At 63.4% G+C, this 22,522-nt stretch overlaps 8 non-coding genes across 8 annotated transcripts; all 8 read right to left on the reverse strand.

Annotated features, from left to right (window-relative positions):
- Positions 1 to 1,815: 1,815 nt before the first annotated feature.
- On the reverse strand, positions 1,816 to 1,911 carry LOC134374256 (small nucleolar RNA SNORD116). The gene has a single exon (XR_010023124.1). It is a non-coding gene; the product is annotated as a small nucleolar RNA SNORD116 (small nucleolar RNA).
- Positions 1,912 to 4,477: 2,566 nt separating this feature from the next.
- LOC134374257 (small nucleolar RNA SNORD116) lies at positions 4,478 to 4,573 on the reverse strand. Its single transcript, XR_010023125.1, has one exon. It is a non-coding gene; the product is annotated as a small nucleolar RNA SNORD116 (small nucleolar RNA).
- Positions 4,574 to 7,139: 2,566 nt separating this feature from the next.
- On the reverse strand, positions 7,140 to 7,235 carry LOC134374258 (small nucleolar RNA SNORD116). Its single transcript, XR_010023126.1, has one exon. It is a non-coding gene; the product is annotated as a small nucleolar RNA SNORD116 (small nucleolar RNA).
- A 2,566-nt stretch (positions 7,236 to 9,801) lies between these two features.
- On the reverse strand, positions 9,802 to 9,897 carry LOC134374259 (small nucleolar RNA SNORD116). The gene has a single exon (XR_010023127.1). It is a non-coding gene; the product is annotated as a small nucleolar RNA SNORD116 (small nucleolar RNA).
- Positions 9,898 to 12,463: 2,566 nt separating this feature from the next.
- LOC134374260 (small nucleolar RNA SNORD116) lies at positions 12,464 to 12,559 on the reverse strand. The gene has a single exon (XR_010023128.1). It is a non-coding gene; the product is annotated as a small nucleolar RNA SNORD116 (small nucleolar RNA).
- Positions 12,560 to 15,125: 2,566 nt separating this feature from the next.
- On the reverse strand, positions 15,126 to 15,221 carry LOC134374261 (small nucleolar RNA SNORD116). Its single transcript, XR_010023129.1, has one exon. It is a non-coding gene; the product is annotated as a small nucleolar RNA SNORD116 (small nucleolar RNA).
- A 2,566-nt stretch (positions 15,222 to 17,787) lies between these two features.
- LOC134374262 (small nucleolar RNA SNORD116) lies at positions 17,788 to 17,883 on the reverse strand. The gene has a single exon (XR_010023130.1). It is a non-coding gene; the product is annotated as a small nucleolar RNA SNORD116 (small nucleolar RNA).
- A 2,566-nt stretch (positions 17,884 to 20,449) lies between these two features.
- On the reverse strand, positions 20,450 to 20,545 carry LOC134374263 (small nucleolar RNA SNORD116). The gene has a single exon (XR_010023131.1). It is a non-coding gene; the product is annotated as a small nucleolar RNA SNORD116 (small nucleolar RNA).
- Between the last annotated feature and the right edge of the window lie 1,977 nt (positions 20,546 to 22,522).

Genomic DNA, 22,522 nt, shown 5'->3' on the forward strand with positions numbered 1-22,522 from the left:
AGACAGTCCAGATGCTCCTTCTCTAACAGCCTCACGTGTGGTAAAAGCACACACCAACTGCCTGTGCACGCTCCTCCTCACCTGGGCTCCCAAGTCCACGGGGAGATACTGTCTCCGAGAGCCCCCCGGGGCAAAGCCCACTTGGCTGACAACCAACCACCCACAGCTGCACAAACCACCGCTACAACAGCCCGTGTGCACGTCTCTCGGGGACACGGCCTCAAGGGCAGAGCCGGACCACCCCTGGGGCTCAGGCTTCTTCACACCACCGGCGTCCTCCGGTCAGCTACCTCCGCGGGCCCTCGCTCAGCCGACAGAAAGACCAAACGGACTGGGTCGTCTTCAAGGACGACCCACGTCCCTCACCCTGCAGCACTCAGGGCACACTCGCACCCGTAGGCCTTCTCAGCCCTTGCCCCTGTGCAAAGTGGTGGTCAGTCACACAGCACAGCTGACCCAATCCTCACCCCCATGCCAGCAACCCAACACTCCCGAGACACGACCTCAACGACAACGTGCACGTCTTCTACCTCAGCTGGAGGACGACAGGGGCCCATCGTCTCAACCTTCCCTGAGCCCACCCCACGAAATCCAACCTTTCTTCCCCAAAGTGCCACACTACCAACGACAGCGGGCTAGGAGAGCGACAGCGGCATAACCACCCAAACTCAAAGGGGACCCCAACAGGTCACACCTGAAGCACTAGGACATGCCCACGCATCCACGGACCGGAGAAGCTCTCTCCGGGACGCCTTCCATGACACTGCACTGGAGGTGCCTGCGCTGTGCCAACCGCTCTCCGAGGATGAACATGGCCGTGGGCGGGCCCAGTGAGAGACACCCGTGCCAGTGGATCGCAACTGCCACCCTCCATGCATGGACCCTGGGAGGGGCGACTGTGGACCCACAGGCACAGGGGCCAAGGCCAGGTGGAGCCCGAGAGTCTGGCCCGCAAAGGCACTTCACGGGCCCTCGGCGAGGCACGGCTACGACCGCCCACCATGGAGCGCCCTGCTCCGCGAGGAAGAATCCTGGGCATGACAAGGTCCTGTGCGGGATCACCGTGCTCCCCCACGTTGAAACCTCTCCACGCAGTCCCCTCTCGGACACCTATCGCTGCCCGGACAACTCCGAGGACAGAGAAGCCAGGACGGAAGCTGCACAGAGGAGACGATCCACGACACGCACGCGTGTGCATGCACGCGCTGACCCTACCCTTGGCTTTCCCTTCCCGCCGAGGCCGTCGGCCACCTGCATATCTGGACCTCAGGGCAGGGGGCACGGGAGGAGGTGGTGGAAATCCTCATGGCCCCATTCTGGGTGCAGGGGACACGGAGAGCGGCCGCCAGCCGCGTCCCCCAACCTCTATTCCTTCGACCCCATCACCACTGCCACTCACCTCTCCTCACCAATCACAAAAGCAACTCCCACGGGTGCCTGAGGCCCCGGCCTCGGGTCCTCATCAGCGAAAGCAGGGCCGTCTCCTGCCCTCAGACACAGGCCGCGAGGGGCCCCGTCGTAAGGTCCACCGGGGCAAAACACGCCCGCCCTATCGGCTCACCAAGCCTAGGCCTCCTGCACACTCCCCACTGCTACCGCACGCAGGCCTCCATTCAGGACCACCGCCTCACCGGACAGGGGCCATTCAGCCAGGGACCGACTCTCCTCCCGTGCCCTCACACATCCAACTGGGGGAATGTCCCTCTCGCCCACAAGATGGGAGACCCTGCGCTGCTGAAGGCCCGGCAGCTGCAGCACATGTGAACCAGTGGAGCTGTCCCTCACTCCTGCAGTCCCCGCTCCAGGCAACGTGCTGGACCTCAGTTCCGATGAGAACGACGGTAGTGAGTTTTCACTCATTTTGTTCAGCTTTTCCAAGGAATGTTTTTATGGGGGAGTCATCATCGATCCAAGCACACTCGAGGCCGCTGGACGGTGGGCAGCGCACGCTGGGCAGTGGGCGAGCCGATGGCCTCAGACGCCTCCGGCGCCCTGGAGCACCCAGGCTCGCGCCACCGAGCAGCAGCAACACACAGTCTGCTCGAGCGGTGCACCCGGGCGTGCCACGGGTGGCCTGCGGAGAAGTAGGACCGGGCAGGCCTGCGAAACCCTAAAGACCCCATCAACGGGCTGGGCACAGGAAAGCTTACCGTCCTGAGCGGTCCTCCAGCCTCGGGCGCCCCACCGGACGCACAGATTCCAGGACTCCCAAACGCCTCCGCTCCTCGGGGGAAACCCAGGTGTTCCTTCCTTCCCCGCAGACGGCACGCCTACCAGGGCAACTCCCCCTGAGAAGTGTAGAGACAGATCACATGCACGCTTGAGAAAAGGGCCCAGGGACACTGGTCGAATCCTTCAGTGCCAAAGCGTCCCGCCGGGTCAACTCTCGCATCTGCTTCCCATCTCCTCGCACTAGATCTCTTCATCTCACTGAACACGTGTCCCTCCTGCTAGATCCCTGTGCAGCACGTGGGGGGACTCGGGTCCGTGCGAGCCTGTGCGTCGCTTCCTAGGGTGCACGTGTGGACCTCCACACCTTCACGAGCCCCTCGGTCACTGCGTATGGCTCCCAGGCCTCCCACACCCCTCTGCAGACCTACTGCTCACGAACAGGCCTTCTCTCCAATGGACGTCACCTCTGACCCCTCCCTCACCGTCGCTCAGACAGTCCAGATGCTCCTTCTCTAACAGCCTCACGTGTGGTAAAAGCACACACCAACTGCCTGTGCACGCTCCTCCTCACCTGGGCTCCCAAGTCCACGGGGAGATACTGTCTCCGAGAGCCCCCCGGGGCAAAGCCCACTTGGCTGACAACCAACCACCCACAGCTGCACAAACCACCGCTACAACAGCCCGTGTGCACGTCTCTCGGGGACACGGCCTCAAGGGCAGAGCCGGACCACCCCTGGGGCTCAGGCTTCTTCACACCACCGGCGTCCTCCAGTCAGCTACCTCCGCGGGCCCTCGCTCAGCCGACAGAAAGACCAAACGGACTGGGTCGTCTTCAAGGACGACCCACGTCCCTCACCCTGCAGCACTCAGGGCACACTCGCACCCGTAGGCCTTCTCAGCACTTGCCCCTGTGCAAAGTGGTGGTCAGTCACACAGCACAGCTGACCCAATCCTCACCCCCATGCCAGCAACCCAACACTCCCGAGACACGACCTCAACGACAACGTGCACGTCTTCTACCTCAGCTGGAGGACGACAGGGGCCCATCGTCTCAACCTTCCCTGAGCCCACCCCACGAAATCCAACCTTTCTTCCCCAAAGTGCCACACTACCAACGACAGCGGGCTAGGAGAGCGACAGCGGCATAACCACCCAAACTCAAAGGGGACCCCAACAGGTCACACCTGAAGCACTAGGACATGCCCACGCATCCACGGACCGGAGAAGCTCTCTCCGGGACGCCTTCCATGACACTGCACTGGAGGTGCCTGCGCTGTGCCAACCGCTCTCCGAGGATGAACATGGCCGTGGGCGGGCCCAGTGAGAGACACCCGTGCCAGTGGATCGCAACTGCCACCCTCCATGCATGGACCCTGGGAGGGGCGACTGTGGACCCACAGGCACAGGGGCCAAGGCCAGGTGGAGCCCGAGAATCTGGCCCGCAAAGGCACTTCACGGGCCCTCGGCGAGGCACGGCTACGACCGCCCACCATGGAGCGCCCTGCTCCGCGAGGAAGAATCCTGGGCATGACAAGGTCCTGTGCGGGAGCACCGTGCTCCCCCACGTTGAAACCTCTCCACGCAGTCCCCTCTCGGACACCTATCGCTGCCCGGACAACTCCGAGGACAGAGAAGCCAGGACGGAAGCTGCACAGAGGAGACGATCCACGACACGCACGCGTGTGCATGCACGCGCTGACCCTACCCTTGGCTTTCCCTTCCCGCCGAGGCCGTCGGCCACCTGCATATCTGGACCTCAGGGCAGGGGGCACGGGAGGAGGTGGTGGAAATCCTCATGGCCCCATTCTGGGTGCAGGGGACACGGAGAGCGGCCGCCAGCCGCGTCCCCCAACCTCTATTCCTTCGACCCCATCACCACTGCCACTCACCTCTCCTCACCAATCACAAAAGCAACTCCCACGGGTGCCTGAGGCCCCGGCCTCGGGTCCTCATCAGCGAAAGCAGGGCCGTCTCCTGCCCTCAGACACAGGCCGCGAGGGGCCCCGTTGTAAGGTCCACCGGGGCAAAACACGCCCGCCCTATCGGCTCACCAAGCCTAGGCCTCCTGCACACTCCCCACTGCTACCGCACGCAGGCCTCCATTCAGGACCACCGCCTCACCGGACAGGGGCCATTCAGCCAGGGACCGACTCTCCTCCCGTGCCCTCACACATCCAACTGGGGGAATGTCCCTCTCGCCCACAAGATGGGAGACCCTGCGCTGCTGAAGGCCCGGCAGCTGCAGCACATGTGAACCAGTGGAGCTGTCCCTCACTCCTGCAGTCCCCGCTCCAGGCAACGTGCTGGACCTCAGTTCCGATGAGAACGACGGTAGTGAGTTTTCACTCATTTTGTTCAGCTTTTCCAAGGAATGTTTTTATGGGGGAGTCATCATCGATCCAAGCACACTCGAGGCCGCTGGACGGTGGGCAGCGCACGCTGGGCAGTGGGCGAGCCGATGGCCTCAGACGCCTCCGGCGCCCTGGAGCACCCAGGCTCGCGCCACCGAGCAGCAGCAACACACAGTCTGCTCGAGCGGTGCACCCGGGCGTGCCACGGGTGGCCTGCGGAGAAGTAGGACCGGGCAGGCCTGCGAAACCCTAAAGACCCCATCAACGGGCTGGGCACAGGAAAGCTTACCGTCCTGAGCGGTCCTCCAGCCTCGGGCGCCCCACCGGACGCACAGATTCCAGGACTCCCAAACGCCTCCGCTCCTCGGGGGAAACCCAGGTGTTCCTTCCTTCCCCGCAGACGGCACGCCTACCAGGGCAACTCCCCCTGAGAAGTGTAGAGACAGATCACATGCACGCTTGAGAAAAGGGCCCAGGGACACTGGTCGAATCCTTCAGTGCCAAAGCGTCCCGCCGGGTCAACTCTCGCATCTGCTTCCCATCTCCTCGCACTAGATCTCTTCATCTCACTGAACACGTGTCCCTCCTGCTAGATCCCTGTGCAGCACGTGGGGGGACTCGGGTCCGTGCGAGCCTGTGCGTCGCTTCCTAGGGTGCACGTGTGGACCTCCACACCTTCACGAGCCCCTCGGTCACTGCGTATGGCTCCCAGGCCTCCCACACCCCTCTGCAGACCTACTGCTCACGAACAGGCCTTCTCTCCAATGGACGTCACCTCTGACCCCTCCCTCACCGTCGCTCAGACAGTCCAGATGCTCCTTCTCTAACAGCCTCACGTGTGGTAAAAGCACACACCAACTGCCTGTGCACGCTCCTCCTCACCTGGGCTCCCAAGTCCACGGGGAGATACTGTCTCCGAGAGCCCCCCGGGGCAAAGCCCACTTGGCTGACAACCAACCACCCACAGCTGCACAAACCACCGCTACAACAGCCCGTGTGCACGTCTCTCGGGGACACGGCCTCAAGGGCAGAGCCGGACCACCCCTGGGGCTCAGGCTTCTTCACACCACCGGCGTCCTCCGGTCAGCTACCTCCGCGGGCCCTCGCTCAGCCGACAGAAAGACCAAACGGACTGGGTCGTCTTCAAGGACGACCCACGTCCCTCACCCTGCAGCACTCAGGGCACACTCGCACCCGTAGGCCTTCTCAGCCCTTGCCCCTGTGCAAAGTGGTGGTCAGTCACACAGCACAGCTGACCCAATCCTCACCCCCATGCCAGCAACCCAACACTCCCGAGACACGACCTCAACGACAACGTGCACGTCTTCTACCTCAGCTGGAGGACGACAGGGGCCCATCGTCTCAACCTTCCCTGAGCCCACCCCACGAAATCCAACCTTTCTTCCCCAAAGTGCCACACTACCAACGACAGCGGGCTAGGAGAGCGACAGCGGCATAACCACCCAAACTCAAAGGGGACCCCAACAGGTCACACCTGAAGCACTAGGACATGCCCACGCATCCACGGACCGGAGAAGCTCTCTCCGGGACGCCTTCCATGACACTGCACTGGAGGTGCCTGCGCTGTGCCAACCGCTCTCCGAGGATGAACATGGCCGTGGGCGGGCCCAGTGAGAGACACCCGTGCCAGTGGATCGCAACTGCCACCCTCCATGCATGGACCCTGGGAGGGGCGACTGTGGACCCACAGGCACAGGGGCCAAGGCCAGGTGGAGCCCGAGAGTCTGGCCCGCAAAGGCACTTCACGGGCCCTCGGCGAGGCACGGCTACGACCGCCCACCATGGAGCGCCCTGCTCCGCGAGGAAGAATCCTGGGCATGACAAGGTCCTGTGCGGGATCACCGTGCTCCCCCACGTTGAAACCTCTCCACGCAGTCCCCTCTCGGACACCTATCGCTGCCCGGACAACTCCGAGGACAGAGAAGCCAGGACGGAAGCTGCACAGAGGAGACGATCCACGACACGCACGCGTGTGCATGCACGCGCTGACCCTACCCTTGGCTTTCCCTTCCCGCCGAGGCCGTCGGCCACCTGCATATCTGGACCTCAGGGCAGGGGGCACGGGAGGAGGTGGTGGAAATCCTCATGGCCCCATTCTGGGTGCAGGGGACACGGAGAGCGGCCGCCAGCCGCGTCCCCCAACCTCTATTCCTTCGACCCCATCACCACTGCCACTCACCTCTCCTCACCAATCACAAAAGCAACTCCCACGGGTGCCTGAGGCCCCGGCCTCGGGTCCTCATCAGCGAAAGCAGGGCCGTCTCCTGCCCTCAGACACAGGCCGCGAGGGGCCCCGTCGTAAGGTCCACCGGGGCAAAACACGCCCGCCCTATCGGCTCACCAAGCCTAGGCCTCCTGCACACTCCCCACTGCTACCGCACGCAGGCCTCCATTCAGGACCACCGCCTCACCGGACAGGGGCCATTCAGCCAGGGACCGACTCTCCTCCCGTGCCCTCACACATCCAACTGGGGGAATGTCCCTCTCGCCCACAAGATGGGAGACCCTGCGCTGCTGAAGGCCCGGCAGCTGCAGCACATGTGAACCAGTGGAGCTGTCCCTCACTCCTGCAGTCCCCGCTCCAGGCAACGTGCTGGACCTCAGTTCCGATGAGAACGACGGTAGTGAGTTTTCACTCATTTTGTTCAGCTTTTCCAAGGAATGTTTTTATGGGGGAGTCATCATCGATCCAAGCACACTCGAGGCCGCTGGACGGTGGGCAGCGCACGCTGGGCAGTGGGCGAGCCGATGGCCTCAGACGCCTCCGGCGCCCTGGAGCACCCAGGCTCGCGCCACCGAGCAGCAGCAACACACAGTCTGCTCGAGCGGTGCACCCGGGCGTGCCACGGGTGGCCTGCGGAGAAGTAGGACCGGGCAGGCCTGCGAAACCCTAAAGACCCCATCAACGGGCTGGGCACAGGAAAGCTTACCGTCCTGAGCGGTCCTCCAGCCTCGGGCGCCCCACCGGACGCACAGATTCCAGGACTCCCAAACGCCTCCGCTCCTCGGGGGAAACCCAGGTGTTCCTTCCTTCCCCGCAGACGGCACGCCTACCAGGGCAACTCCCCCTGAGAAGTGTAGAGACAGATCACATGCACGCTTGAGAAAAGGGCCCAGGGACACTGGTCGAATCCTTCAGTGCCAAAGCGTCCCGCCGGGTCAACTCTCGCATCTGCTTCCCATCTCCTCGCACTAGATCTCTTCATCTCACTGAACACGTGTCCCTCCTGCTAGATCCCTGTGCAGCACGTGGGGGGACTCGGGTCCGTGCGAGCCTGTGCGTCGCTTCCTAGGGTGCACGTGTGGACCTCCACACCTTCACGAGCCCCTCGGTCACTGCGTATGGCTCCCAGGCCTCCCACACCCCTCTGCAGACCTACTGCTCACGAACAGGCCTTCTCTCCAATGGACGTCACCTCTGACCCCTCCCTCACCGTCGCTCAGACAGTCCAGATGCTCCTTCTCTAACAGCCTCACGTGTGGTAAAAGCACACACCAACTGCCTGTGCACGCTCCTCCTCACCTGGGCTCCCAAGTCCACGGGGAGATACTGTCTCCGAGAGCCCCCCGGGGCAAAGCCCACTTGGCTGACAACCAACCACCCACAGCTGCACAAACCACCGCTACAACAGCCCGTGTGCACGTCTCTCGGGGACACGGCCTCAAGGGCAGAGCCGGACCACCCCTGGGGCTCAGGCTTCTTCACACCACCGGCGTCCTCCGGTCAGCTACCTCCGCGGGCCCTCGCTCAGCCGACAGAAAGACCAAACGGACTGGGTCGTCTTCAAGGACGACCCACGTCCCTCACCCTGCAGCACTCAGGGCACACTCGCACCCGTAGGCCTTCTCAGCACTTGCCCCTGTGCAAAGTGGTGGTCAGTCACACAGCACAGCTGACCCAATCCTCACCCCCATGCCAGCAACCCAACACTCCCGAGACACGACCTCAACGACAACGTGCACGTCTTCTACCTCAGCTGGAGGACGACAGGGGCCCATCGTCTCAACCTTCCCTGAGCCCACCCCACGAAATCCAACCTTTCTTCCCCAAAGTGCCACACTACCAACGACAGCGGGCTAGGAGAGCGACAGCGGCATAACCACCCAAACTCAAAGGGGACCCCAACAGGTCACACCTGAAGCACTAGGACATGCCCACGCATCCACGGACCGGAGAAGCTCTCTCCGGGACGCCTTCCATGACACTGCACTGGAGGTGCCTGCGCTGTGCCAACCGCTCTCCGAGGATGAACATGGCCGTGGGCGGGCCCAGTGAGAGACACCCGTGCCAGTGGATCGCAACTGCCACCCTCCATGCATGGACCCTGGGAGGGGCGACTGTGGACCCACAGGCACAGGGGCCAAGGCCAGGTGGAGCCCGAGAATCTGGCCCGCAAAGGCACTTCACGGGCCCTCGGCGAGGCACGGCTACGACCGCCCACCATGGAGCGCCCTGCTCCGCGAGGAAGAATCCTGGGCATGACAAGGTCCTGTGCGGGAGCACCGTGCTCCCCCACGTTGAAACCTCTCCACGCAGTCCCCTCTCGGACACCTATCGCTGCCCGGACAACTCCGAGGACAGAGAAGCCAGGACGGAAGCTGCACAGAGGAGACGATCCACGACACGCACGCGTGTGCATGCACGCGCTGACCCTACCCTTGGCTTTCCCTTCCCGCCGAGGCCGTCGGCCACCTGCATATCTGGACCTCAGGGCAGGGGGCACGGGAGGAGGTGGTGGAAATCCTCATGGCCCCATTCTGGGTGCAGGGGACACGGAGAGCGGCCGCCAGCCGCGTCCCCCAACCTCTATTCCTTCGACCCCATCACCACTGCCACTCACCTCTCCTCACCAATCACAAAAGCAACTCCCACGGGTGCCTGAGGCCCCGGCCTCGGGTCCTCATCAGCGAAAGCAGGGCCGTCTCCTGCCCTCAGACACAGGCCGCGAGGGGCCCCGTCGTAAGGTCCACCGGGGCAAAACACGCCCGCCCTATCGGCTCACCAAGCCTAGGCCTCCTGCACACTCCCCACTGCTACCGCACGCAGGCCTCCATTCAGGACCACCGCCTCACCGGACAGGGGCCATTCAGCCAGGGACCGACTCTCCTCCCGTGCCCTCACACATCCAACTGGGGCAATGTCCCTCTCGCCCACAAGATGGGAGACCCTGCGCTGCTGAAGGCCCGGCAGCTGCAGCACATGTGAACCAGTGGAGCTGTCCCTCACTCCTGCAGTCCCCGCTCCAGGCAACGTGCTGGACCTCAGTTCCGATGAGAACGACGGTAGTGAGTTTTCACTCATTTTGTTCAGCTTTTCCAAGGAATGTTTTTATGGGGGAGTCATCATCGATCCAAGCACACTCGAGGCCGCTGGACGGTGGGCAGCGCACGCTGGGCAGTGGGCGAGCCGATGGCCTCAGACGCCTCCGGCGCCCTGGAGCACCCAGGCTCGCGCCACCGAGCAGCAGCAACACACAGTCTGCTCGAGCGGTGCACCCGGGCGTGCCACGGGTGGCCTGCGGAGAAGTAGGACCGGGCAGGCCTGCGAAACCCTAAAGACCCCATCAACGGGCTGGGCACAGGAAAGCTTACCGTCCTGAGCGGTCCTCCAGCCTCGGGCGCCCCACCGGACGCACAGATTCCAGGACTCCCAAACGCCTCCGCTCCTCGGGGGAAACCCAGGTGTTCCTTCCTTCCCCGCAGACGGCACGCCTACCAGGGCAACTCCCCCTGAGAAGTGTAGAGACAGATCACATGCACGCTTGAGAAAAGGGCCCAGGGACACTGGTCGAATCCTTCAGTGCCAAAGCGTCCCGCCGGGTCAACTCTCGCATCTGCTTCCCATCTCCTCGCACTAGATCTCTTCATCTCACTGAACACGTGTCCCTCCTGCTAGATCCCTGTGCAGCACGTGGGGGGACTCGGGTCCGTGCGAGCCTGTGCGTCGCTTCCTAGGGTGCACGTGTGGACCTCCACACCTTCACGAGCCCCTCGGTCACTGCGTATGGCTCCCAGGCCTCCCACACCCCTCTGCAGACCTACTGCTCACGAACAGGCCTTCTCTCCAATGGACGTCACCTCTGACCCCTCCCTCACCGTCGCTCAGACAGTCCAGATGCTCCTTCTCTAACAGCCTCACGTGTGGTAAAAGCACACACCAACTGCCTGTGCACGCTCCTCCTCACCTGGGCTCCCAAGTCCACGGGGAGATACTGTCTCCGAGAGCCCCCCGGGGCAAAGCCCACTTGGCTGACAACCAACCACCCACAGCTGCACAAACCACCGCTACAACAGCCCGTGTGCACGTCTCTCGGGGACACGGCCTCAAGGGCAGAGCCGGACCACCCCTGGGGCTCAGGCTTCTTCACACCACCGGCGTCCTCCGGTCAGCTACCTCCGCGGGCCCTCGCTCAGCCGACAGAAAGACCAAACGGACTGGGTCGTCTTCAAGGACGACCCACGTCCCTCACCCTGCAGCACTCAGGGCACACTCGCACCCGTAGGCCTTCTCAGCACTTGCCCCTGTGCAAAGTGGTGGTCAGTCACACAGCACAGCTGACCCAATCCTCACCCCCATGCCAGCAACCCAACACTCCCGAGACACGACCTCAACGACAACGTGCACGTCTTCTACCTCAGCTGGAGGACGACAGGGGCCCATCGTCTCAACCTTCCCTGAGCCCACCCCACGAAATCCAACCTTTCTTCCCCAAAGTGCCACACTACCAACGACAGCGGGCTAGGAGAGCGACAGCGGCATAACCACCCAAACTCAAAGGGGACCCCAACAGGTCACACCTGAAGCACTAGGACATGCCCACGCATCCACGGACCGGAGAAGCTCTCTCCGGGACGCCTTCCATGACACTGCACTGGAGGTGCCTGCGCTGTGCCAACCGCTCTCCGAGGATGAACATGGCCGTGGGCGGGCCCAGTGAGAGACACCCGTGCCAGTGGATCGCAACTGCCACCCTCCATGCATGGACCCTGGGAGGGGCGACTGTGGACCCACAGGCACAGGGGCCAAGGCCAGGTGGAGCCCGAGAATCTGGCCCGCAAAGGCACTTCACGGGCCCTCGGCGAGGCACGGCTACGACCGCCCACCATGGAGCGCCCTGCTCCGCGAGGAAGAATCCTGGGCATGACAAGGTCCTGTGCGGGAGCACCGTGCTCCCCCACGTTGAAACCTCTCCACGCAGTCCCCTCTCGGACACCTATCGCTGCCCGGACAACTCCGAGGACAGAGAAGCCAGGACGGAAGCTGCACAGAGGAGACGATCCACGACACGCACGCGTGTGCATGCACGCGCTGACCCTACCCTTGGCTTTCCCTTCCCGCCGAGGCCGTCGGCCACCTGCATATCTGGACCTCAGGGCAGGGGGCACGGGAGGAGGTGGTGGAAATCCTCATGGCCCCATTCTGGGTGCAGGGGACACGGAGAGCGGCCGCCAGCCGCGTCCCCCAACCTCTATTCCTTCGACCCCATCACCACTGCCACTCACCTCTCCTCACCAATCACAAAAGCAACTCCCACGGGTGCCTGAGGCCCCGGCCTCGGGTCCTCATCAGCGAAAGCAGGGCCGTCTCCTGCCCTCAGACACAGGCCGCGAGGGGCCCCGTCGTAAGGTCCACCGGGGCAAAACACGCCCGCCCTATCGGCTCACCAAGCCTAGGCCTCCTGCACACTCCCCACTGCTACCGCACGCAGGCCTCCATTCAGGACCACCGCCTCACCGGACAGGGGCCATTCAGCCAGGGACCGACTCTCCTCCCGTGCCCTCACACATCCAACTGGGGCAATGTCCCTCTCGCCCACAAGATGGGAGACCCTGCGCTGCTGAAGGCCCGGCAGCTGCAGCACATGTGAACCAGTGGAGCTGTCCCTCACTCCTGCAGTCCCCGCTCCAGGCAACGTGCTGGACCTCAGTTCCGATGAGAACGACGGTAGTGAGTTTTCACTCATTTTGTTCAGCTTTTCCAAGGAATGTTTTTATGGGGGAGTCATCATCGATCCAAGCACACTCGAGGCCGCTGGACGGTGGGCAGCGCACGCTGGGCAGTGGGCGAGCCGATGGCCTCAGACGCCTCCGGCGCCCTGGAGCACCCAGGCTCGCGCCACCGAGCAGCAGCAACACACAGTCTGCTCGAGCGGTGCACCCGGGCGTGCCACGGGTGGCCTGCGGAGAAGTAGGACCGGGCAGGCCTGCGAAACCCTAAAGACCCCATCAACGGGCTGGGCACAGGAAAGCTTACCGTCCTGAGCGGTCCTCCAGCCTCGGGCGCCCCACCGGACGCACAGATTCCAGGACTCCCAAACGCCTCCGCTCCTCGGGGGAAACCCAGGTGTTCCTTCCTTCCCCGCAGACGGCACGCCTACCAGGGCAACTCCCCCTGAGAAGTGTAGAGACAGATCACATGCACGCTTGAGAAAAGGGCCCAGGGACACTGGTCGAATCCTTCAGTGCCAAAGCGTCCCGCCGGGTCAACTCTCGCATCTGCTTCCCATCTCCTCGCACTAGATCTCTTCATCTCACTGAACACGTGTCCCTCCTGCTAGATCCCTGTGCAGCACGTGGGGGGACTCGGGTCCGTGCGAGCCTGTGCGTCGCTTCCTAGGGTGCACGTGTGGACCTCCACACCTTCATGAGCCCCTCGGTCACTGCGTATGGCTCCCAGGCCTCCCACACCCCTCTGCAGACCTACTGCTCACGAACAGGCCTTCTCTCCAATGGACGTCACCTCTGACCCCTCCCTCACCGTCGCTCAGACAGTCCAGATGCTCCTTCTCTAACAGCCTCACGTGTGGTAAAAGCACACACCAACTGCCTGTGCACGCTCCTCCTCACCTGGGCTCCCAAGTCCACGGGGAGATACTGTCTCCGAGAGCCCCCCGGGGCAAAGCCCACTTGGCTGACAACCAACCACCCACAGCTGCACAAACCACCGCTACAACAGCCCGTGTGCACGTCTCTCGGGGACACGGCCTCAAGGGCAGAGCCGGACCACCCCTGGGGCTCAGGCTTCTTCACACCACCGGCGTCCTCCGGTCAGCTACCTCCGCGGGCCCTCGCTCAGCCGACAGAAAGACCAAACGGACTGGGTCGTCTTCAAGGACGACCCACGTCCCTCACCCTGCAGCACTCAGGGCACACTCGCACCCGTAGGCCTTCTCAGCACTTGCCCCTGTGCAAAGTGGTGGTCAGTCACACAGCACAGCTGACCCAATCCTCACCCCCATGCCAGCAACCCAACACTCCCGAGACACGACCTCAACGACAACGTGCACGTCTTCTACCTCAGCTGGAGGACGACAGGGGCCCATCGTCTCAACCTTCCCTGAGCCCACCCCACGAAATCCAACCTTTCTTCCCCAAAGTGCCACACTACCAACGACAGCGGGCTAGGAGAGCGACAGCGGCATAACCACCCAAACTCAAAGGGGACCCCAACAGGTCACACCTGAAGCACTAGGACATGCCCACGCATCCACGGACCGGAGAAGCTCTCTCCGGGACGCCTTCCATGACACTGCACTGGAGGTGCCTGCGCTGTGCCAACCGCTCTCCGAGGATGAACATGGCCGTGGGCGGGCCCAGTGAGAGACACCCGTGCCAGTGGATCGCAACTGCCACCCTCCATGCATGGACCCTGGGAGGGGCGACTGTGGACCCACAGGCACAGGGGCCAAGGCCAGGTGGAGCCCGAGAATCTGGCCCGCAAAGGCACTTCACGGGCCCTCGGCGAGGCACGGCTACGACCGCCCACCATGGAGCGCCCTGCTCCGCGAGGAAGAATCCTGGGCATGACAAGGTCCTGTGCGGGAGCACCGTGCTCCCCCACGTTGAAACCTCTCCACGCAGTCCCCTCTCGGACACCTATCGCTGCCCGGACAACTCCGAGGACAGAGAAGCCAGGACGGAAGCTGCACAGAGGAGACGATCCACGACACGCACGCGTGTGCATGCACGCGCTGACCCTACCCTTGGCTTTCCCTTCCCGCCGAGGCCGTCGGCCACCTGCATATCTGGACCTCAGGGCAGGGGGCACGGGAGGAGGTGGTGGAAATCCTCATGGCCCCATTCTGGGTGCAGGGGACACGGAGAGCGGCCGCCAGCCGCGTCCCCCAACCTCTATTCCTTCGACCCCATCACCACTGCCACTCACCTCTCCTCACCAATCACAAAAGCAACTCCCACGGGTGCCTGAGGCCCCGGCCTCGGGTCCTCATCAGCGAAAGCAGGGCCGTCTCCTGCCCTCAGACACAGGCCGCGAGGGGCCCCGTCGTAAGGTCCACCGGGGCAAAACACGCCCGCCCTATCGGCTCACCAAGCCTAGGCCTCCTGCACACTCCCCACTGCTACCGCACGCAGGCCTCCATTCAGGACCACCGCCTCACCGGACAGGGGCCATTCAGCCAGGGACCGACTCTCCTCCCGTGCCCTCACACATCCAACTGGGGCAATGTCCCTCTCGCCCACAAGATGGGAGACCCTGCGCTGCTGAAGGCCCGGCAGCTGCAGCACATGTGAACCAGTGGAGCTGTCCCTCACTCCTGCAGTCCCCGCTCCAGGCAACGTGCTGGACCTCAGTTCCGATGAGAACGACGGTAGTGAGTTTTCACTCATTTTGTTCAGCTTTTCCAAGGAATGTTTTTATGGGGGAGTCATCATCGATCCAAGCACACTCGAGGCCGCTGGACGGTGGGCAGCGCACGCTGGGCAGTGGGCGAGCCGATGGCCTCAGACGCCTCCGGCGCCCTGGAGCACCCAGGCTCGCGCCACCGAGCAGCAGCAACACACAGTCTGCTCGAGCGGTGCACCCGGGCGTGCCACGGGTGGCCTGCGGAGAAGTAGGACCGGGCAGGCCTGCGAAACCCTAAAGACCCCATCAACGGGCTGGGCACAGGAAAGCTTACCGTCCTGAGCGGTCCTCCAGCCTCGGGCGCCCCACCGGACGCACAGATTCCAGGACTCCCAAACGCCTCCGCTCCTCGGGGGAAACCCAGGTGTTCCTTCCTTCCCCGCAGACGGCACGCCTACCAGGGCAACTCCCCCTGAGAAGTGTAGAGACAGATCACATGCACGCTTGAGAAAAGGGCCCAGGGACACTGGTCGAATCCTTCAGTGCCAAAGCGTCCCGCCGGGTCAACTCTCGCATCTGCTTCCCATCTCCTCGCACTAGATCTCTTCATCTCACTGAACACGTGTCCCTCCTGCTAGATCCCTGTGCAGCACGTGGGGGGACTCGGGTCCGTGCGAGCCTGTGCGTCGCTTCCTAGGGTGCACGTGTGGACCTCCACACCTTCACGAGCCCCTCGGTCACTGCGTATGGCTCCCAGGCCTCCCACACCCCTCTGCAGACCTACTGCTCACGAACAGGCCTTCTCTCCAATGGACGTCACCTCTGACCCCTCCCTCACCGTCGCTCAGACAGTCCAGATGCTCCTTCTCTAACAGCCTCACGTGTGGTAAAAGCACACACCAACTGCCTGTGCACGCTCCTCCTCACCTGGGCTCCCAAGTCCACGGGGAGATACTGTCTCCGAGAGCCCCCCGGGGCAAAGCCCACTTGGCTGACAACCAACCACCCACAGCTGCACAAACCACCACTACAACAGCCCGTGTGCACGTCTCTCGGGGACACGGCCTCAAGGGCAGAGCCGGACCACCCCTGGGGCTCAGGCTTCTTCACACCACCGGCGTCCTCCGGTCAGCTACCTCCGCGGGCCCTCGCTCAGCCGACAGAAAGACCAAACGGACTGGGTCGTCTTCAAGGACGACCCACGTCCCTCACCCTGCAGCACTCAGGGCACACTCGCACCCGTAGGCCTTCTCAGCACTTGCCCCTGTGCAAAGTGGTGGTCAGTCACACAGCACAGCTGACCCAATCCTCACCCCCATGCCAGCAACCCAACACTCCCGAGACACGACCTCAACGACAACGTGCACGTCTTCTACCTCAGCTGGAGGACGACAGGGGCCCATCGTCTCAACCTTCCCTGAGCCCACCCCACGAAATCCAACCTTTCTTCCCCAAAGTGCCACACTACCAACGACAGCGGGCTAGGAGAGCGACAGCGGCATAACCACCCAAACTCAAAGGGGACCCCAACAGGTCACACCTGAAGCACTAGGACATGCCCACGCATCCACGGACCGGAGAAGCTCTCTCCGGGACGCCTTCCATGACACTGCACTGGAGGTGCCTGCGCTGTGCCAACCGCTCTCCGAGGATGAACATGGCCGTGGGCGGGCCCAGTGAGAGACACCCGTGCCAGTGGATCGCAACTGCCACCCTCCATGCATGGACCCTGGGAGGGGCGACTGTGGACCCACAGGCACAGGGGCCAAGGCCAGGTGGAGCCCGAGAATCTGGCCTGCAAAGGCACTTCACGGGCCCTCGGCGAGGCACGGCTACGACCGCCCACCATGGAGCGCCCTGCTCCGCGAGGAAGAATCCTGGGCATGACAAGGTCCTGTGCGGGAGCACCGTGCTCCCCCACGTTGAAACCTCTCCACGCAGTCCCCTCTCGGACACCTATCGCTGCCCGGACAACTCCGAGGACAGAGAAGCCAGGACGGAAGCTGCACAGATGAGACGATCCACGACACGCACGCGTGTGCATGCACGCGCTGACCCTACCCTTGGCTTTCCCTTCCCGCCGAGGCCGTCGGCCACCTGCATATCTGGACCTCAGGGCAGGGGGCACGGGAGGAGGTGGTGGAAATCCTCATGGCCCCATTCTGGGTGCAGGGGACACGGAGAGCGGCCGCCAGCCGCGTCCCCCAACCTCTATTCCTTCGACCCCATCACCACTGCCACTCACCTCTCCTCACCAATCACAAAAGCAACTCCCACGGGTGCCTGAGGCCCCGGCCTCGGGTCCTCATCAGCGAAAGCAGGGCCGTCTCCTGCCCTCAGACACAGGCCGCGAGGGGCCCCGTCGTAAGGTCCACCGGGGCAAAACACGCCCGCCCTATCGGCTCACCAGGCCTAGGCCTCCTGCACACTCCCCACTGCTACCGCACGCACGCCTCCATTCAGGACCACCGCCTCACCGGACAGGGGCCATTCAGCCAGGGACCGACTCTCCTCCCGTGCCCTCACACATCCAACTGGGGGAATGTCCCTCTCGCCCACAAGATGGGAGACCCTGCGCTGCTGAAGGCCCGGCAGCTGCAGCACATGTGAACCAGTGGAGCTGTCCCTCACTCCTGCAGTCCCCGCTCCAGGCAACGTGCTGGACCTCAGTTCCGATGAGAACGACGGTAGTGAGTTTTCACTCATTTTGTTCAGCTTTTCCAAGGAATGTTTTTATGGGGGAGTCATCATCGATCCAAGCACACTCGAGGCCGCTGGACGGTGGGCAGCGCACGCTGTGCAGTGGGCGAGCCGATGGCCTCAGACGCCTCCGGCGCCCTGGAGCACCCAGGCTCGCGCCACCGAGCAGCAGCAACACACAGTCTGCTCGAGCGGTGCACCCGGGCGTGCCACGGGTGGCCTGCGGAGAAGTAGGACCGGGCAGGCCTGCGAAACCCTAAAGACCTCATCAACGGGCTGGGCACAGGAAAGCTTACCGTCCTGAGCGGTCCTCCAGCCTCGGGCGCCCCACCGGACGCACAGATTCCAGGACTCCCAAACGCCTCCGCTCCTCGGGGGAAACCCAGGTGTTCCTTCCTTCCCCGCAGACGGCACGCCTACCAGGGCAACTCCCCCTGAGAAGTGTAGAGACAGATCACATGCACGCTTGAGAAAAGGGCCCAGGGACACTGGTCGAATCCTTCAGTGCCAAAGCGTCCCGCCGGGTCAACTCTCGCATCTGCTTCCCATCTCCTCGCACTAGATCTCTTCATCTCACTGAACACGTGTCCCTCCTGCTAGATCCCTGTGCAGCACGTGGGGGGACTCGGGTCTGTGCGAGCCTGTGCGTCGCTTCCTAGGGTGCACGTGTGGACCTCCACACCTTCACGAGCCCCTCGGTCACTGCGTATGGCTCCCAGGCCTCCCACACCCCTCTGCAGACCTACTGCTCACGAACAGGCCTTCTCTCCAATGGACGTCACCTCTGACCCCTCCCTCACCGTCGCTCAGACAGTCCAGATGCTCCTTCTCTAACAGCCTCACGTGTGGTAAAAGCACACACCAACTGCCTGTGCACGCTCCTCCTCACCTGGGCTCCCAAGTCCACGGGGAGATACTGTCTCCGAGAGCCCCCCAGGGCAAAGCCCACTTGGCTGACAACCAACCACCCACAGCTGCACAAACCACCGCTACAACAGCCCGTGTGCACGTCTCTCGGGGACACGGCCTCAAGGGCAGAGCCGGACCACCCCTGGGGCTCAGGCTTCTTCACACCACCGGCGTCCTCCGGTCAGCTACCTCCGCGGGCCCTCGCTCAGCCGACAGAAAGACCAAACGGACTGGGTCGTCTTCAAGGACGACCCACGTCCCTCACCCTGCAGCACTCAGGGCACACTCGCACCCGTAGGCCTTCTCAGCACTTGCCCCTGTGCAAAGTGGTGGTCAGTCACACAGCACAGCTGACCCAATCCTCACCCCCATGCCAGCAACCCAACACTCCCGAGACACGACCTCAACGACAACGTGCACGTCTTCTACCTCAGCTGGAGGACGACAGGGGCCCATCGTCTCAACCTTCCCTGAGCCCACCCCACGAAATCCAACCTTTCTTCCCCAAAGTGCCACACTACCAACGACAGCGGGCTAGGAGAGCGACAGCGGCATAACCACCCAAACTCAAAGGGGACCCCAACAGGTCACACCTGAAGCACTAGGACATGCCCACGCATCCACGGACCGGAGAAGCTCTCTCCGGGACGCCTTCCATGACACTGCACTGGAGGTGCCTGCGCTGTGCCAACCGCTCTCCGAGGATGAACATGGCCGTGGGCGGGCCCAGTGAGAGACACCCGTGCCAGTGGATCGCAACTGCCACCCTCCATGCATGGACCCTGGGAGGGGCGACTGTGGACCCACAGGCACAGGGGCCAAGGCCAGGTGGAGCCCGAGAGTCTGGCCCGCAAAGGCACTTCACGGGCCCTCGGCGAGGCACGGCTACGACCGCCCACCATGGAGCGCCCTGCTCCGCGAGGAAGAATCCTGGGCATGACAAGGTCCTGTGCGGGAGCACCGTGCTCCCCCACGTTGAAACCTCTCCTCGCAGTCCCCTCTCGGACACCTATCGCTGCCCGGACAACTCCGAGGACAGAGAAGCCAGGACGGAAGCTGCACAGAGGAGACGATCCACGACACGCACGCGTGTGCATGCACGCGCTGACCCTACCCTTGGCTTTCCCTTCCCGCCGAGGCCGTCGGCCACCTGCATATCTGGACCTCAGGGCAGGGGGCACGGGAGGAGGTGGTGGAAATCCTCATGGCCCCATTCTGGGTGCAGGGGACACGGAGAGCGGCCGCCAGCCGCGTCCCCCAACCTCTATTCCTTCGACCCCATCACCACTGCCACTCACCTCTCCTCACCAATCACAAAAGCAACTCCCACGGGTGCCTGAGGCCCCGGCCTCGGGTCCTCATCAGCGAAAGCAGGGCCGTCTCCTGCCCTCAGACACAGGCCGCGAGGGGCCCCGTCGTAAGGTCCACCGGGGCAAAACACGCCCGCCCTATCGGCTCACCAGGCCTAGGCCTCCTGCACACTCCCCACTGCTACCGCACGCACGCCTCCATTCAGGACCACCGCCTCACCGGACAGGGGCCATTCAGCCAGGGACCGACTCTCCTCCCGTGCCCTCACACATCCAACTGGGGGAATGTCCCTCTCGCCCACAAGATGGGAGACCCTGCGCTGCTGAAGGCCCGGCAGCTGCAGCACATGTGAACCAGTGGAGCTGTCCCTCACTCCTGCAGTCCCCGCTCCAGGCAACGTGCTGGACCTCAGTTCCGATGAGAACGACGGTAGTGAGTTTTCACTCATTTTGTTCAGCTTTTCCAAGGAATGTTTTTATGGGGGAGTCATCATCGATCCAAGCACACTCGAGGCCGCTGGACGGTGGGCAGCGCACGCTGGGCAGTGGGCGAGCCGATGGCCTCAGACGCCTCCGGCGCCCTGGAGCACCCAGGCTCGCGCCACCGAGCAGCAGCAACACACAGTCTGCTCGAGCGGTGCACCCGGGCGTGCCACGGGTGGCCTGCGGAGAAGTAGGACCGGGCAGGCCTGCGAAACCCTAAAGACCCCATCAACGGGCTGGGCACAGGAAAGCTTACCGTCCTGAGCGGTCCTCCAGCCTCGGGCGCCCCACCGGACGCACAGATTCCAGGACTCCCAAACGCCTCCGCTCCTCGGGGGAAACCCAGGTGTTCCTTCCTTCCCCGCAGACGGCACGCCTACCAGGGCAACTCCCCCTGAGAAGTGTAGAGACAGATCACATGCACGCTTGAGAAAAGGGCCCAGGGACACTGGTCGAATCCTTCAGTGCCAAAGCGTCCCGCCGGGTCAACTCTCGCATCTGCTTCCCATCTCCTCGCACTAGATCTCTTCATCTCACTGAACACGTGTCCCTCCTGCTAGATCCCTGTGCAGCACGTGGGGGGACTCGGGTCCGTGCGAGCCTGTGCGTCGCTTCCTAGGGTGCACGTGTGGACCTCCACACCTTCACGAGCCCCTCGGTCACTGCGTATGGCTCCCAGGCCTCCCACACCCCTCTGCAGACCTACTGCTCACGAACAGGCCTTCTCTCCAATGGACGTCACCTCTGACCCCTCCCTCACCGTCGCTCAGACAGTCCAGATGCTCCTTCTCTAACAGCCTCACGTGTGGTAAAAGCACACACCAACTGCCTGTGCACGCTCCTCCTCACCTGGGCTCCCAAGTCCACGGGGAGATACTGTCTCCGAGAGCCCCCCGGGGCAAAGCCCACTTGGCTGACAACCAACCACCCACAGCTGCACAAACCACCGCTACAACAGCCCGTGTGCACGTCTCTCGGGGACACGGCCTCAAGGGCAGAGCCGGACCACCCCTGGGGCTCAGGCTTCTTCACACCACCGGCGTCCTCCGGTCAGCTACCTCCGCGGGCCCTCGCTCAGCCGACAGAAAGACCAAACGGACTGGGTCGTCTTCAAGGACGACCCACGTCCCTCACCCTGCAGCACTCAGGGCACACTCGCACCCGTAGGCCTTCTCAGCACTTGCCCCTGTGCAAAGTGGTGGTCAGTCACACAGCACAGCTGACCCAATCCTCACCCCCATGCCAGCAACCCAACACTCCCGAGACACGACCTCAACGACAACGTGCACGTCTTCTACCTCAGCTGGAGGACGACAGGGGCCCATCGTCTCAACCTTCCCTGAGCCCACCCCACGAAATCCAACCTTTCATCCCCAAAGTGCCACACTACCAACGACAGCGGGCTAGGAGAGCGACAGCGGCATAACCACCCAAACTCAAAGGGGACCCCAACAGGTCACACCTGAAGCACTAGGACATGCCCACGCATCCACGGACCGGAGAAGCTCTCTCCGGGACGCCTTCCATGACACTGCACTGGAGGTGCCTGCGCTGTGCCAACCGCTCTCCGAGGATGAACATGGCCGTGGGCGGGCCCAGTGAGAGACACCCGTGCCAGTGGATCGCAACTGCCACCCTCCATGCATGGACCCTGGGAGGGGCGACTGTGGACCCACAGGCACAGGGGCCAAGGCCAGGTGGAGCCCGAGAGTCTGGCCCGCAAAGGCACTTCACGGGCCCTCGGCGAGGCACGGCTACGACCGCCCACCATGGAGCGCCCTGCTCCGCGAGGAAGAATCCTGGGCATGACAAGGTCCTGAGCGGGAGCACCGTGCTCCCCCATGTTGAAACCTCTCCACGCAGTCCCCTCTCGGACACCTATCGCTGCCCGGACAACTCCGAGGACAGAGAAGCCAGGACGGAAGCTGCACAGAGGAGACGATCCACGACACGCACGCGTGTGCATGCACGCGCTGACCCTACCCTTGGCTTTC

The sequence above is a fragment of the Cynocephalus volans genome, chromosome 3 (genome assembly GCF_027409185.1).
Source record: "Cynocephalus volans isolate mCynVol1 chromosome 3, mCynVol1.pri, whole genome shotgun sequence".
In the NCBI taxonomy this organism is placed as follows: Eukaryota; Metazoa; Chordata; class Mammalia; order Dermoptera; family Cynocephalidae; genus Cynocephalus; species Cynocephalus volans.